General features: G+C 39.9%; 1 protein-coding gene across 1 annotated transcript in view; it reads right to left on the minus strand.

The window, feature by feature from the left end:
• APBB1IP (amyloid beta precursor protein binding family B member 1 interacting protein) overlaps positions 1-9,509 on the minus strand; it is a 60,871-nt gene extending 51,362 nt beyond the window's left edge. Inside the window, exon 1 of the mRNA XM_027889736.1 lies at positions 9,484-9,509. The gene's annotated coding sequence lies outside the window, so the exon portion shown is untranslated. The remainder of the gene's footprint in view (positions 1-9,483) is intronic.
• Positions 9,510-16,340: the final 6,831 nt, after the last annotated feature.

A 16,340-nucleotide genomic window follows, 5' to 3' on the forward strand; every position in this document is an offset into this window, starting at 1 on the left:
AAAGCTGCAGAGTCCTATCTGGGTTAACCAGAACCTCAACTATGCTGTTGTGTCATGCACTGACAGGTGGAGCAGGAGCTGCATTTTCAGGTCTATAATATGAACTCTATAATTATAATCAGTGTATGACTTCTGCATGGTTGCATACATTTTGATTTGTTAAGATACTAGAGGGAATAATAAAACCAGCTTTCTAAGAATGAAGAAATTTTTGTGATTCGCACACTTACATGAGACAATGGCACTGTGTCTATAAACAATACATGGGAAATTGAGTTGTTGGATACAATCTTTAACACTTGACTGGAAGCTAACAGAATGAGGAGTAAAACAGTGGCAAAAAATCACCCTGCTTTAAAAAAAAAAAATTAAAAATATAATGAAATCTTACAATATGATTACATGGTGTACATAAAAAAAACCACCCTAGGCATGGTACTACACTAAGTAGAGTTTGAACAGTTAGTACCTGATAGCTCTGATACATACTGAAAGTTAGTCCCTTTCACCGGAAGAGTGGTCTAAGTCACATGGTAAAAGGGTTTCTGCACTTGCAGTTAGAAAACAAGCTCAAAGCCCTTGTGAAATACTGCACAGGAAACACCAACAGTATTGCACACAAGATATTCATCTTTTCAACTCAGTCTCAGTTGAGTGGATGAAGCTTAACCAACCTAAGGGCTAAAAACAAAAAAGGAATGAGGAATAGCCTGGCGTCAGTGGATCCTTACAGTGCATTCATGCTATGAACAGCATTAGGAACAGTCCACTTAGCGATGTGGTGAACAGTTAAAGACACACTTATTAAATTCATATGCAAATGGCAAAGATAAAAATACATGAAGTGTATCTCGACAAGTCACACAGGAAGACCAAAAGCACATCTTCAGCTCCTAGTCCCTGCACTACACTGTGTGTCAGAGGACCAAGTCCAACAAAATGAACACTTCCTGTTTGACTATTCAAATTACCACTAAAAGCATTGCAACTTCCTGCTATTGCTTAATTCTTAAAGGCTTTCTGGAGCGGAATGAAATCTTTCACGTTTAGAGAGACCCATCGGTAGCCCAGTGATTAAAGCGCTCAGATCAGAGATTCACCCTTACGTATTACAGACTATGCAACACAAAAAATCCCATATGAAAGACAGAGAAAAAGAAGAAAATTAGGCAAGCGTGACAAAAGTGACAGAAGTCCCACCATAAAGAACAAATCTGGAAAGAGGTCAACTGTCACAAGAAACAGATGTGAAACTAGGGTGATAAAAAAATGCATCAAAACCTAGAGGAAAGTTACTGAGGCATCATTTCATCCTGACTTATAACAAAAAATCAATGGGATAGTAAATGAAAGTCTATACAACTGCTCCAGGAAAATGTGCACAGTGCAACTGTGAAACTCATCATCAAAACTGGTGAGTAAGCAAGCTGGTTTTCTCTACAAGCAGTTATAGCTAGAAGTGTTACTATTGCAGAGAGCTTCAGGCAAGGATGATGAACCTTATGTTTCAAGATCTAAAACAAGCCTCCAGCAATTTGGAACCAGAGTCAAGCTTCCATGATAGACACATTATACCATCCCTTCCAGCACAAGACGTCTTGTACCTCCTTCTGAAGCACGGGATACTCACCACTGTTGAAGATACCTTTGTGGCCAAATTGACTGCAGGTCTGAAATAGATCTAACTAGGTTTCTTACAACAACTTTACAGTTAGGTATCAAGAAGAACTCATACTACTCACATGTCTCCCATATAACTAAGCCAGGCAGGATGGAAGTTCCTTAACCAGCTGCTTCATCATGTCTAATATAAAGTCTTTAATAGACATTTAGGTACATTTTTATGAAGTAGTGTAAAAGAGAACATCTATCTGCAGAACTGAGCCTAGAGGAATATAATCCAATTTGTTATTAATTCTAGTAGGTACTAGGAAAGGAAATAGAAGTTTTGGAGTGATGAAGTTGAAATGGCAGCTGACACCAAGCTCTCAAAATCACAGTCGGCAAATAGCACGTTGCCTTTCCTCTTATCTACATAACATGCTCTTGTTACTCTTTTCTGTTTCAACACTAACTCATATTTTGAAAAGAATTGATCAAAAGCAATTAGACTGCTTCCAGCACTTTACTTACCTAACATTGATAAGCATGGTATTTTCCAAGAAAAAGTTTGCACACACTGATAACTCTGAAAGCAGTTTCTTATTCCCTATTCTTCTGGGAAATCTGCAGCTGAATATATTGCATATTTATCTCAGGGATGGGTCTGACATGTTATAACTCTGCTCACGATGGAACAGAACTGCCACGCTAAAATACCAGTAGCTGCAGGAAGTCTGTACAACTACACACCTGCAAAGCATCCTTACTAGTTTAAAAGTGAGTCACATTTGGTTTTGGATTAAAATAAAAATGGCATATTTTCTCAGCTCAGTGAGAATCCTTTTCTAATGTTAGCCTGGGGTAGTAGAGCTTGTACTCTACCAACTCCAGAATTCTCCACTCAGATATAAGCACAGACATCTTTAGACATGAGCACTCCAAACTCACAGGTTGTACTTCTGTTTCAGAGAAATCACAAGTATGCCATTTACACATTTAAGCTTGAAAGCTTATTGCCTTTTGTGCTGTTCTGGAATTCCACAGTTAACTCACATGAACAAATGTGGAATAAGGACTGATTTCAGAAAAAGTCTTTATTAGTCCCAAAGACCCAGATTTCATAGACCTGAAAGTTATACTGTTCCACTTTAATGATGACAGCAGTTGTATTTTACCCTTGTTTCGCCAAGATGACAATAATAATTTAAACATCACAGGAACCATTAGTCAGTGTGCTTCAGCCTAGCCTTTGGGTCTAAGAACACTACAGAAATAATGTACAGCTACAGACTTGGTCATCTCCTTTTTCTTTTGTCATAGAATTATTTGCTGCAGAAGGTCCACTTTGAGGAATTTCCTCACATGAGCCATATAAGCAGCACAAACACTGTGTGGTAGGAGGAGATGTATTTCCACACCTATATCTTCCCACAGATTGGTACAAGAAACAACTCCCTATTCTGTGCCAGATTACTGGCACACAGAACAAGATCTCTATTCCCCCAACTTATCTTCTCCTGGATAGCCAGAAAGATGGATGGAAGTGTGGACCCTGAGCTAATGAACCAGCTTATTCAGGGTTATTCTTCTTGTGTTGATAATACGTATGCTTCAGGTCTACTCAGGTATAAACAACTGCAGACATATGAGTTATCAGAAAATACCAATCTCAGTTCTAGGTTCCTCCCTGCCATGGTGGCAGAGCAGAATAGTGAAAGAGTAATGTAAGTCTGACTAGCACAAATTTATTCAGTTTTCACATTCCTTCCCATAAACTGTAGCTTGTTGATGTTGGTGTAATGTTTTCCTTCCTTTTTTCTTGTTACCCAACATTGCTGTACAGAACTTGCATGACAACAAGAGACTGTTTTGTACTTTAAAAAAGTGCCAGCAAATGACAAGAGTCTAATTATTAATTGCACATTTGCTACTTGAACTATTCCCTGCATTCCCTTATCCTTATGTCACTGAGCTAGGGGAAGTGCATCTTGTGGCTCTCTACTAAATGAAGATTTTGACATTTGCTTCACAATCCATGAAGTATGGTGATCCCACATTAACAGATTGTCTAGGAAGCAAAAATCGTAGTCAAGGAAGCCCATATATGAGAGAGGAAGGCACAGAGGGGTCTAAAATGGAAGAAAATCCTTCCCCTCCTCAATTCCCTATAGAATCAAGAGATGTTGAGTGTGGAATAATGCAAATAAAAGCATAAACTCAGGAAGAGTGGGAAAAAAAGGAAAGAAAAGCTACAGTACCAAATTTGAGTGCAGGAACTGCTATGTCACATAGTCATTGTCTCATCTTTTCCAACATTCACTCCCTCCCATAATAAGCCACTAGATAAGCACAAGATATGCTATCTCCATGATACAACTGTCTCCCTAAACAAATAACTTATTCCTATGCTATAGTCACTGGCAAAAACTCTAAGTCACCATGTCTTATCATCACATGTTCTTATTACTGCCAGAAATGCCAGAGGGTACACATGGTCTGGGAACAGAAGACTGAAGGAGGAAAAGACACTAACATAAAATGCTCTTAACAGGTAAGCTTTAATCAGTGGGTTTCAGATGAAGATCTGTAAGTAACCACAGATGGGATATTATACTGGTATAGCTGTGGTTGCTTTGCCATAACTCAGAAAGCCCTGAACTGCACAAAGGAAATAGTTATGAAAAGAAAATGCAGCAAGAGAAGAAGAACCTTGTGACATTTCCATTTCCATTCTTCCATCTCTCTAAGGTTTTCCATTAGAAGGAAATGCCACTGCTACCCTCTCTTTCCTTCCTTAAAAGTGGAGGAGGGGTGGAACAACTGATCTGGTCACAGCAGCTTCATCATGACACAGGGGAGGCAAAAGAGGTCAATCTAGTGACAGACACGCTTTGCTGCATTTCATGTACGAATATAACCTCCATGGGACAGAACTCCAGTTAAGTTTATGCTGAATCCCTTCCTAGCACTGGCATCCAAAAACACTGGCTCATTTGTGTTTGGTCTTTCAAACATCAGGTTTGTCAGCTTCCCCTCAGTCATGAGGATGGTCACCAAAGCACAAAACTAAGCTATAACTACAAGTATTTGGGAATGTTATCTGTGTTCATATTTTTGGCCCATATTCTCACTTGCTCGAGGCTAGGCCAGAAACTTAAGCCCTCCAAGCCACATGTACAACAGATCTTTCAAATATAAGATTTCATCAAAAAGCACAGAGACCAGTAATGTGTACTTGACTGACATTAATTTTTTTCATTTGCAATCAGAGAGAAAAAACATGTCACCTTTCAAAAATGCTTTTTGGGCTGATACATCCTTCTCATTTTTGTGCTTCAATGAAATCCCCATAGCAAGTGAGGGAACGAGGGCTGCTAGTACTGTTAGAAAGTACTAGAAAAAAGTACATCAAAATCTTGCTCTGAGGCAGAAGAAAAGTAATCACGTGTCTGCAGTCTGAGTTACCTGAAGATGCAGTGTATATCAAATGGATCAACTAAGGCCACCGAGGAACAAGTTCTCATTTGCTGCCAATATGGACTTGATACCAACAGGTTAATTGACAATTCTTTTGAACTTCCATGCTCTCCTGGTGAGTTGCCTTTGAGGCAGACACATCATTTTGCCTAAAGCTGGGGACTCAAAGGTCATTTGCAATTTTTATCAGCAAAAGCATCCAGTGAGTGCCTCTGTGATTCTGGCTCCTAGCTATTCTCTCTATATTGGATTGACTAGCAATGCTGCTAGAAGCAGATTTGCTCCCCACTCATCACCACTCTCCCTGATGGGTGTAGGTACAATGACAAGATTTTCACCAAAATTTTTATTGTATCAGTTGGACTGGCTGAGGACAGCTGAGGACTTTCTGTTGTTAGCGGTATCAGCCATGCAGTGTCTGCTCATCACTGATAGCAGATACACAGAGTTTTATTCTTTATTATTAATGTTACATGTCACACTTTTACATCCGCTGCTTTACATACAAGCAAACATAGAGTGAAAGTAAAAGTGGAAACAGATTGAGATGTATCTGATGCAAAACTTCTATCAGAAATGCCTCTGTATCCATGTCTAAACAGAGTAGCACAGAAAAATTCATTTCGTATGAACGGAACCTTCTTTTTCTTCTAGGATTCATAACACATCTACTTCCCAAAATACTCCTTGTACTTTTAATGACTGTAGCCCTAATTTATTTGAGCCAAAACGCATAGCATGCTGAATCAATGTTCAACAAGAAGAAACAACGCTGTATGCAGGCTGGTGAAGCTCCTGGTAGCAAAAAAATATGAGTGCAATTACCTAGCCACAGAGCTGAAAGGTCACTTTATTGGAAGAAAGCCTTTGAAACTAATGACAGGCTTAAACTTTTTAAACAATCATTACCAAACTAGTTTGTGAATTCCCACAGTAAAGTTTTAAGTCAGATCAAAGTAATCTGCGTTTCCTTCCCATTCAAAGCCCAGGAGCAATACTATAAATTAATATTGAGGGGTGGTGAGGAACACGTGCTCATATATTCCGATGCAGACACTCAAAAGTCTCCCACAGAACCTTGAGAAGGAAATGGTACCCTGTTTCTTTCTTTTAAAGTGCAACATACATCTTCTACACTGACAGCTATATTGTTAATATCTAGGGTAGTCATGGATCAATAGGGAAAGCTGCCTAAAATGCCTGCTTTTCCAAAAGCTATTTTACTGTATCATGGATCAGTCCTAATCATGAAAAGACATATGACGGGGTTTCTATGACATCTGCATCTGACCTGGTCATCCCAGGCTCTTTTTAGACAATAAAGGGAAAGAAAGGCAATTTTACAGAGCAAGGCAGCTGTCTAACACTGGGCTGCTGAACCAAGTTTTAGCAGTATCTCTTTTGCTCCGTATGAGACTGTAAAGGTGACTCAGAACTTCAGGTGACTAAAATGCCAGTGTCTAAATCCAGATGAGGAGGGTCCTTCCTATAGAGCCCCAAAAGTGCTTTGGAAGGTCTACATGGATGCAAGTTACCATTGTCACTAAAGACCTCCCAAAGGAAATAAACTAAAGCTTCCATATTGCTGCAGATAAATAAGAGGTCTTATTTTCACTTGCACCCCAGATCAACACCTGACCAAGTGAAGTCATCATCACAACAGGTCAGACAGGCCTACAACAAAACAGGTCAAGACATACTGCAACCAAAGATGAAAAAATGATCAGTGGGAAAGAAAGCCACATGTAGTTTGCAGCAAAAGCAGGAAAGGATAAGGGCCTTTATATCTGAATGATATGCAGGAAATCCAAATTCAGCTACATTCCTGTAAAACAAGCTCTGAAACAGAAACACACTTTTAAGAAAATTCATGTTTCCAGATCATCTTCTCAACGGTCAGACATTCATGAATCTGCAAAAAAGCCCTCTCTTGAACAAGGCAACTCCTTCTCTCAGCTGCAGCAATACCCCAGACTGGTAGTTTTCTCTGACATTTTACAGGGCCAAAAAGACGCGACAGCTCATCCCTCCATCCACAGGTTGCCCAAGTCCTACCTCTCCCTTCACGACTCATGGCAAGTATGGCAAGGAAAGCTTTCTGCCTCTTTTTCCTCTTATTGCTGTAAGACATTTCCTTTAACGGGAAAGGAGAAACACAGCAAAAGCAAAATCTTAATGGGTTGAGTAAATTTTTTTACTACCTAAGAAATTTTGGGCTACAGTTTAACTGTTCAACATCCAACAGGCCCTTCTGCTCATACTGTTGCCCCTTCTGTGCAAATTGTTACCCTATCAAATATGTTAAGTCTCTTTACACATCTAAAAAAGATCAAATTTTGAGCCTGATTTACAGGTTGAGTTATAGCATGTGATCTAATAGACACTGGTCAAGTATAGTGACTTTTCGTCTGCACAAACCAAACTTAGCTGTAATAAATACATTTGATAACAACATAAACCAGCACTTCAAACACATCATACCCTCCTTGAAGATACTGCACATCTGATTATCACGAATTCCAGCATAAACAATTAAAACACAATTTAATCAATAATTACTTTGAACCTTCAGTCATTTTCCCTCCAAACACCAGAACAGTCTGTAGTACCCACAGGAGGTATTTAAAAAAAGAAAGAAAACGCAGAGAATGTTTAAAAGTACCCTTTCAGAGATAATAAATTTTTCCAGTTATGTGTGTTCCCAGATTGATCAGAATTTTCTGAGAATATAAAACAAGGAACACTCAGTTATCTGTAATGCTCTATTGATTCAACCTCCCAAAGACATCGGTAAGACATATTTCAAACCAAATTATCGCCATTTTTAAACAATGCTTTCACAAAGCATTAAGTACAATCAGATGCAATAGTCTTCTTAGAAAGCTCACAGGGGAAAACAGAACTGAAAAAGTTCAGCACAAAGTTAAATATTCTGTTTTAGACATAAAATTTTAACCTAAATTCACATTCTTTGCAAAGTTACAAAAAAATGTAATCGTAAAGTTAGTGAAGACAAATGATTAGGAACCTACACAGGTGGAACATAATCCTCTGGAGCACTGGAGCTTACCTATTTGTCTGTAATGAAAAAGATGTATCAAATCAAGCCCTGACTACATTTACACCACTGTTGAGCAGCAGCAGGGTAACTAACTGACAGTAACATCAATAGAGTCATATGAGACGTGAGTATTTTTTAGATGCACGTTTGGAAGAGATGACAAACCAAGCATGTCATGTAATTCATAAAGAAGAACTAGAACCAAAGAGGAAAAATGACTGCCAAGATTCTGAGAACAGAAGTTCTGAGGGGTAAAGTCAAGCTGGAGCCCAACAAACCAGAGTAATCAGAGTAATCTGGGGCAGGAAGTGACTTCAAAAAGTTAAGATGCTTGTTTGGTGGAACGCTGCATATTTTCTTTGTAGGCTGTACTCCTGTAGGAAGTTTTTAATGACAGTTAAGACAGGCTGGATTATATGCTTTTTAAAAGACACTACTGGATACATCTTCCCAGTGTGACAATGAATGGATTTAATAACTTCTCTTTTGGTGCATAAAGGATTGAAAAACCACCGTAAACTTGTGGAGACTGCATTTCAGTTACTTCTCTGTGGTGGTCGGCTGAGGGCATCATGCGGGATGGACTTTCTTAAACTCAGACGACACTTCTAGTTCTTCCCTAAACGACGTGGTCAAATACACCACCAGCAGACATATAAACTGTGCTCCTGGGAAGTCTGTACCGGCTGTTTTGCCATAACTACACCACCTTCTTACATGCTTAACTTAAGACTGATAGGTTATCACATTCTCATGGTGTATTTTCTGGTCGTTCGGTCTGCAGTTTTCTCTCGCCTGCCTTCACTTTCTTAACGCTGCCACCTGAAACAGGGCACTGCGCGTCCCTCGGGACCCCACCGGCCTCACGAGGCTTTGGCAACCCTGCCCTGCAAATCACCAATCCTCCTACTCGCTCTCCCAGTGTCTGGGCACCGGGAAGCTCTGACCGGGATTAACCCTGCCCAGGAGAACAATCATCACCGGGACCCAGCACGGCGGCACGAAACCCCACGGCCCTGTTTCAGGCCACCGAGGCCACGCCGTGCCGTCGGAAGGTCCCTGTCCCGGGCGGCGAGGCCGGTGTGCGAGGCTGTGTCCCCTCTGCGGGCTGACGCCCTCCGGGGACACCACAAGCCGTACCCAGAGCGGGGTTTGCCGCACCTCCCCACCCTGAGCAGCGCTGTTTGCCGGCGGGACATCTCCCCACGGCGAGCGGGACATCGCACATCCCCGCCCCGCCGCAGCCCGGCGCCTCTCCCTTCCCGCTCCGGCCGCCCCGCCGGGTCCCGGGCTGGCGCCGGGAGCCCTCGGGGGCCCGGCCGGTCCCTCCCTGCCCAGTTTACCTTGGCGGGCGGGCGGCGGGGGCCGCCGGCTCCCGAGGAGCTGTGAGGGGGCAAGAAGGGCTGCTTCGACAGTACCTCAGCACGGCGGTAACCCACCCGCCCTCGGCCTGCCGGGAAATGGGGCCGCCCCGCGGGCTCCCGGAGCCCTGCCTGGGGCGGGAGCCGCCCCGCTGCGCCCAGCGCCGCCCTCCGCCCTCGGCCCGGGACGGGCGGTGCTCGGTGCCCGTGTCCCCACTGGGGAAACCTCGGCCGGCCTGGGCATCCCACCCTGAGCCAGCCCAGCCCAGCCCAGCCCTGCAGCCTCTCCCGGGCCGGGCATCGTTGTCAGGTGCCCTCTGGTTTTCAGACAGAAATGTGTTTCCTTCCCAGCTCTCTTTAGTGACTCTAAACCATGCTGCCGGTAAGGCAGCGAATTTATTTGATGGCATTTTTATGTAATTTCACACCTTGGAAAGGGCTGCTTTGAAGTGTGCTTAGATTTTATTCACTGAATAGAAATGATTCTATAACCTGTGAAATTCCATAAAAAGATGGGGAGGAAAAAAGAAATCAGAGGTTTCCATCTGATGTTAAACAGGCAAGTGTCAGAAAATTCAGTGTGGCCTTGGAAGGGTTTATATCACCAAGTTGAAAAAGATGAGATTTTGAGTGTTGCAGACTGTGTGCAAACAGACCCCTCTCTTGATTTAAAATCCTATTTTCAATGTCGATAACTTTGCCAAAACCATGCTTTAGGCAGATTTTTTTCTTATGCATCTAAGGCACTGACAGTAAAGTGTAGTGAAAAAAGGCAAAGATGTCACCATCTCCAACTTCTGTTACTTCAGTTAGGGAAGTCATCAGGTAGTTTTGCTCTGTCTTGCGTTTACAGGCAAATTGTATTAAAATTCTAGATTTGGCTTCTAAGCAGCCAAGAAATCTCATGTTTTGTTCCTCCAACGCTGCTAGAGATAAAAGAATTATGACAGAAGGATGGTAGCATTTTAAATTACCACCATGTTTTTGACAGCAAATATGTTTCAATGCTTTAAGGGGTAATTGCTTTGAAAAATTCCAGCTGAGACAGCTCATCCAGATTTAAGAATGCATTTAGGGAATAGTACATTTTTCTGCTCGTGTTATTTAAAGAAAATCCAAATAATTTCATTGAGAAGCTGGCTAAAATTTATCGGAGGCTTTGCTGAGGTCAGAGCTGTCTTTGGTCAGGCACATGAAAACACATCTAAATTTGACAAACGGCATTTGAAAAATCATGCACATAGTTAATGAACAGTTATCAGTTCAGCAACTTGGGAGTATGAGATTTCATGATACTGCATATTCTCTTTGCTGAGTTTCTTTGAAGTTGCTTCCTTTGACTTTTGGTATCATTATGGTGCCAAGGGAAGATGTAATTTCAAAAGATTGATTGATAATTAGTCTCTTTTTTTGATTATCCCAAAGTCAATTTTTAAATCAGTACCTCGCACTGAACACTGTGCATGTATAAAAAAAGGAATATTTGATGGTACATCTGGTCGTCAAGAAGTATATTTGCACTTCTATACGTGACCTACCACTAACATGGGCACACCCTGATCACAGTGGTTTCACACTTATTTTGCTATTGTTAAATACATGACCAAGGTATTTGTTATGATAACGTAGAAAACATTTATTCTGCTTGTACGGAGGGGCCTTTGTTTTCTCTGTCTCTAGCCTTTTTCTGGTCCTCTCCAAGTATCTTGCAAAAGGCTGAGAAAGTTGAATGGCAGTATTTGCCAGCTGTCATTGTACCTGGCTGTAACAGAAAGGCATCATTGTCTCTAAGAGGAACATTGGAGATGAAAACAGCACACCTCTAGAAAGCAAAGAGAAAATTAGAGAAATCCCAGAAACTCTTGAGTGCTTTCTGAGAAGCTTTTGGGCTGCATTCAGGAGCACAAGGATTGTGCTCCTGTGGGATGGGTGGAGGCCATCATGTATTCATAAGGAAGAAATGTGGTGAGGGAAATGCTATGGCAGACATAAACTTGATTAATAGTGTGTCCTAGGGTTAGAGAGAGGCAAAGTTTGCAGGAAGAGGAGGGGGAAATAAGTAAAGCTTCCCCATTTGTTTTCTCTCAGATAAAATGAATATGCAGCAGAATCGTTGCCCTGAATTCCAGCTTTCCATTCTGCTTGCTCTTCTCCCAAAGCTTTTCATTTTCCAGAGGAAAGAGGAGACATGCACCCCACCCAAGTTACAATTGGGTGTTTCACAACAGTTACATGACTCAAAGTCTAACAAATGGAGTTAGAAATGGTTCTTTTTCGTTTTATTGTGGGTGAGAAGATCCCTGGGCAGATATGCTGTCACTATACACCTTCAGCTAGGGAAGGAGGGGAAAGAGCTTTATTAACCTCCACAGTCCTTTTGGATTGCATATCCTAGTCATGTAAATTTCTATAAAGCAGCAGATAATGTACAGCAGAACATCTGTTTTTGAAAGGAAACAGATAGATTTATTTCTAGTGTCAGGAAGCCAGCATTTCATGGGCAAAAAAAAATTTTTTTAAAACTATGAATGTGTTCCCTTAAGTTTTATTGAAATCACTTTTTACACTGATAATGACCCGACTTTATAGAGATTGACCTAACTTTCTCTACAGGGTAAATGAGACACTACACTGACTAAGATCTTACCAGCCCAGGGTAATGCAGGATCAGCCCATAACCCTCAGTGTTATGAATGGAGAGGCTGCAGATATGTAAGATATTTCCAAGCCATTGTGCCACTGGCCAACAGTAAAAAAAAAAAAAAAAAGGAAAATAAATATCAATCAGTGTATTAGTTAGACCTTTTGTCATAGAAAAACACACAATACAATTGAAAGGCCTGTTTGTTTTTTGGTTATTCAAACAAAATAACTTTCACATGGAAGAATGAAGGTTTTGATCATAGAGGATAAAGGTATAGATACAAGCAGGATAAAAAAGTATCAGTTTAAGGCAAGTGATATCTAAAGGCTGGAGTATCCTTTTTTCAAGTAGTACTCTTCAGATACTGAAAATCTTTGGCACAGTGCCAAGATGATCCTCTGGGGTACACCAAATAATTTCATTCACCAAGACACTGTTTTTTCCAGAAAGCTTAAAGAGGTTGCAATCAGTATGAGGTGAATCACATCACCACATCAGACTGTCAGGGCATTCTGGAAAAATGTTTGGCATCTTCTTAGATGATAAGGCCAAAAGCAAATATATAGGGGTAAGCAAGTAGCAACAATAGGTTTTACATTCTTCCAAGAAGAACTAATTCTCTTTAAGGGTGGTTTGGTTTTATTTTTTTAATTCATTTGTGGTTGTGCAGTATTGCAGAAGACCTGCAAACTATAAAACTTCCTATGAGAAACATAGAAAGCTCTCATTTGAGAGTTTATATGGAAGAAATTACCAATAACAGCTTTTGAAAAATCACAGTAAACCAGATTGAAATACAACTACATTGAATACAGAAGCTACATCATATAACATTCTTTAAAATTAAAGCAAATGAATAAGCTAAAACTCAGTGTGCTAAAGAACAGATATATGATCCTTCTGCCCATTTGTCCTTCCATCCTTTTGAAGGCATCTTTAAGCAACTCGGAACTGAGAACAGAATTATTTCTCCATAACTATTAGGAGGAAAGCTTGTATGCATTTGTTCTTACAGTGAAAACCAAAAACAAAACAAATCCTCAACCTGCATGAAAAACTGAAGATGTTCTAATCCAAAAATATTAATAGTGAAGCTAGCAAATTCACACTCTTAACTGCAGAAAATCAGAAGCACTTCCAAAAAGTCTATGATCAAAGCTTAGTTACTAGAATTGCTATGGTTGTTTTGAGATGGATTTCCACTTTTTTTTTTTTTCCCAAGTCTTTGTATGGTAGGGCCTCAGGTTAGTCAATGGCTTCTATTTCTACATGCAGAATGTATTCAGGCAACAATTTAGATGTCCAGGCTTTACACTGTTAAAATTTCAAAGGTCTTGATTAAAAAGTCAGAGATGCCTGAGGGAGATTTTTTCATTGGGTTCAATGAGTTTTAGATCATAGCCTTAGTTTTCCAGCTGTCACATACAAATATCCATACAAGTGTACATCCATATTTTTTCTAAGTGTACATAGAGGGTATATATCCCTTTCTGTTTCTTGCAAGCATCTGTTCAAGTCAGCCCACTTCTTCAGAGTGAGAGCTGAGCATCTAACACAAATTGCAGCTGAGGTAGGAAAAGCCTGCCTAATACATCTTGTTTATTAGCTTTATTAATGTTATGATAAAATGAAACTGTCTGCACCCTTAAAAGGAAACCTGTAAATGTCATGAAATGGGATATTGAAATCTCATCTAACTTATTCAGAATGCTACTTGTTATTAACTAGAAAATTGTAACCAGAGGGCCTTCGTTTGAAAATGTCAGCATTTATTATTAACATAATTTTTTTAGCCTTACAAGATAGGCTCTTAGGTATTGCTCAGAGCAATGTATGCAAAAGTTAGCTTAGTGAGAGCTATCATTTTAACTGGCCATTTGATTTTATTAATGCTGTCTGTTAGATTTCATATGTATGACAAACTAAGCATGATATGAATAAGATTTTGAAGCTTCTTACTGAAGTGGATATAAAAGGTATTCAAAGACAAAGAAGACAGAATTATCTGCCTTTATTAAAAGCAATTCATTTATGATATATTTTACTAACTTAAAGCTGCTCAGCCTTTTCCTTACTCAGTTCTTTCCTCTGTGAGTTATTTCCCTTTGCACTTTTCTTTCCTGATTGCTAAAATGTTGTAAGCATGATTTACATGGGTGGAATGTTCATTTGAAGTTTCTTCCATCCAAAGGTCAACCTGTGTTAACTTGTGTGAGAACAAGCACTGAAATTGGTCCTCTGGTCATTCCAATTTAAACTTTCTCCTTTACTTACTACATATTGACTGCCTTATTACATTCACATGAATATTAAAATTTACCCTATTACCTATAGGCCCAGGGAAAGCCTTTGAAACACTTAATGGTCTTATTTTGACTATGTAGTAGTAGTTCCAATAGCTTTGTAATTCTATTTTGAGATTTTTTTTTGTTATTTGGGGTTCAAAATAAACCTGTACCACCCACTTCCCAGCAATTCATTATTTCACAGTGATTATAGAAAGCTTTAAGGAGATAATTGTCAGTATTTTTTTGCTTGTCAGAAAGTATCCACAAAATCTGAGTATGTATTTACTCTTCTTTCTGGCTCAGTGAGTAGTGTTCAAGTACAAATGTCAGGTTACATCTTTTTGCACATGCATTTGATTTTCTGTAGCTGAATGTCAATATTAGCTGCAAAGTTTTCTGCTGTGTATAGTAAATGTGTCTGTCACTCAGAGCATGTGTATAGTGTATAGCATTTGGCCAGACATAATGTGCAATACAGGGTGAGGGACAGTATGGGGAATGCAGAACTATAAACTACCTGTAATATTTTTCCTAATGTGAAGAAGAGTGAAGTAGAGGTTTTGCGTAATCACTTGTTTCCCATCAGCATAAACACTGGCTGCAGGGAAATGATGGAAACCTTCAGAAATAGTCATCAGGCCTATTTTTTTCTACAGCAGAAGTTCCTGATAGTTCCTGCAAAATAAGTTTCAGGTGTGTGGCCCTTACAGCTCGTAAAGGGCCAAAGTAGAAAGCAGTGCTTGCTTTGAGACCTTCAATTAAACGGGGAAGCAGCTGTGGGATACTATCTTAGAGTTTCATCTTCTAGCCCCACCTCAAAGGGAGGTGCATATGGGATTAACTCATGCCTATCGAATTCACAGCTGGAATTGGGATACACAGTCAATCCTTTTTGGTAGGTCCCAGTGAGCCAGATCAAGTGATGTCATAGCGGTGCAAGCTGAGTCTACAGAATATGTACATGTAATGCAAAACTTTGAGGCCAGGAGCTTTATCATACCGTGACAGCTTTGACCTGTCTTGGCCAACTTGGAACATTATGTTAGATTTGTGTGAATTACAGGACAATCTCATATGGTGAACACTAAGAGAAAAGCTACTTGCTAGAGCTTAATACTCTGCATCTGTGGTCTCAGCTTATGATCCATGATTTACATGACTGCTGATAAATAATTATAAGATTGCCAGGGAACTTTTTTATTTCCATATTGACCATAAAAATTTGCCTCCATAAAACTGTAGATTATCCGAAGGGTAGTATTTACCCTGCCCAGGTAATGTACAGCTGAGTTCTGAATATTACTTTTAAGATTTTGGAGACCTTATCCTTTCTATCTTCTCTTCTTTTACAGCTTTCCATGGCCTATACTTGGTGTTGGTCTGCAACCACATGTCTGTGAGTCAAGCAGAAGTTAAGGTGAGACTCTCCTTCCATTATGCCAAGAAATGACATCAACCCACCTGTGGCCAGATGTGTCACTTTTACTTGAGTAGCATCTCATATGATTCACAAGAGCATAAGACAATTAATAATTTATTGAGACAGATCTAGTAATCTGTGTTTTCCAGATAAAGTTGACAATATAGTGTTTCCATAAAATACAAGTTGAATATGAGCTCTATTTGTATTCAACAGAATCAATAATGTGTAAAAGAGGAACTTGACAATAATAACATTGTACTTCCTTCAGTAACTTTTTTTTTTAATTTTAGGAGGAGGAAGTGAATTCTCACTTCCCCTTCCATTGAATAAGTTATGTTTCTGCATTACACAGTTGCAATATACAGTTGGTATTATTTTTAAAATATGGTTATAAGTAATATATTAAATACTGTCGTATTTCCCTCATATGAGTGTCCTTTTGTCAACAAAAAATTGTACTCTTGCATAATAGTACAGCCATCTG

This window comes from Empidonax traillii, unplaced genomic scaffold (genome assembly GCF_003031625.1).
Source record: "Empidonax traillii isolate 1590-97213 ecotype Southwest subspecies unplaced genomic scaffold, ASM303162v1 scaffold271:size677799, whole genome shotgun sequence".
In the NCBI taxonomy this organism is placed as follows: domain Eukaryota; kingdom Metazoa; phylum Chordata; class Aves; order Passeriformes; family Tyrannidae; genus Empidonax; species Empidonax traillii.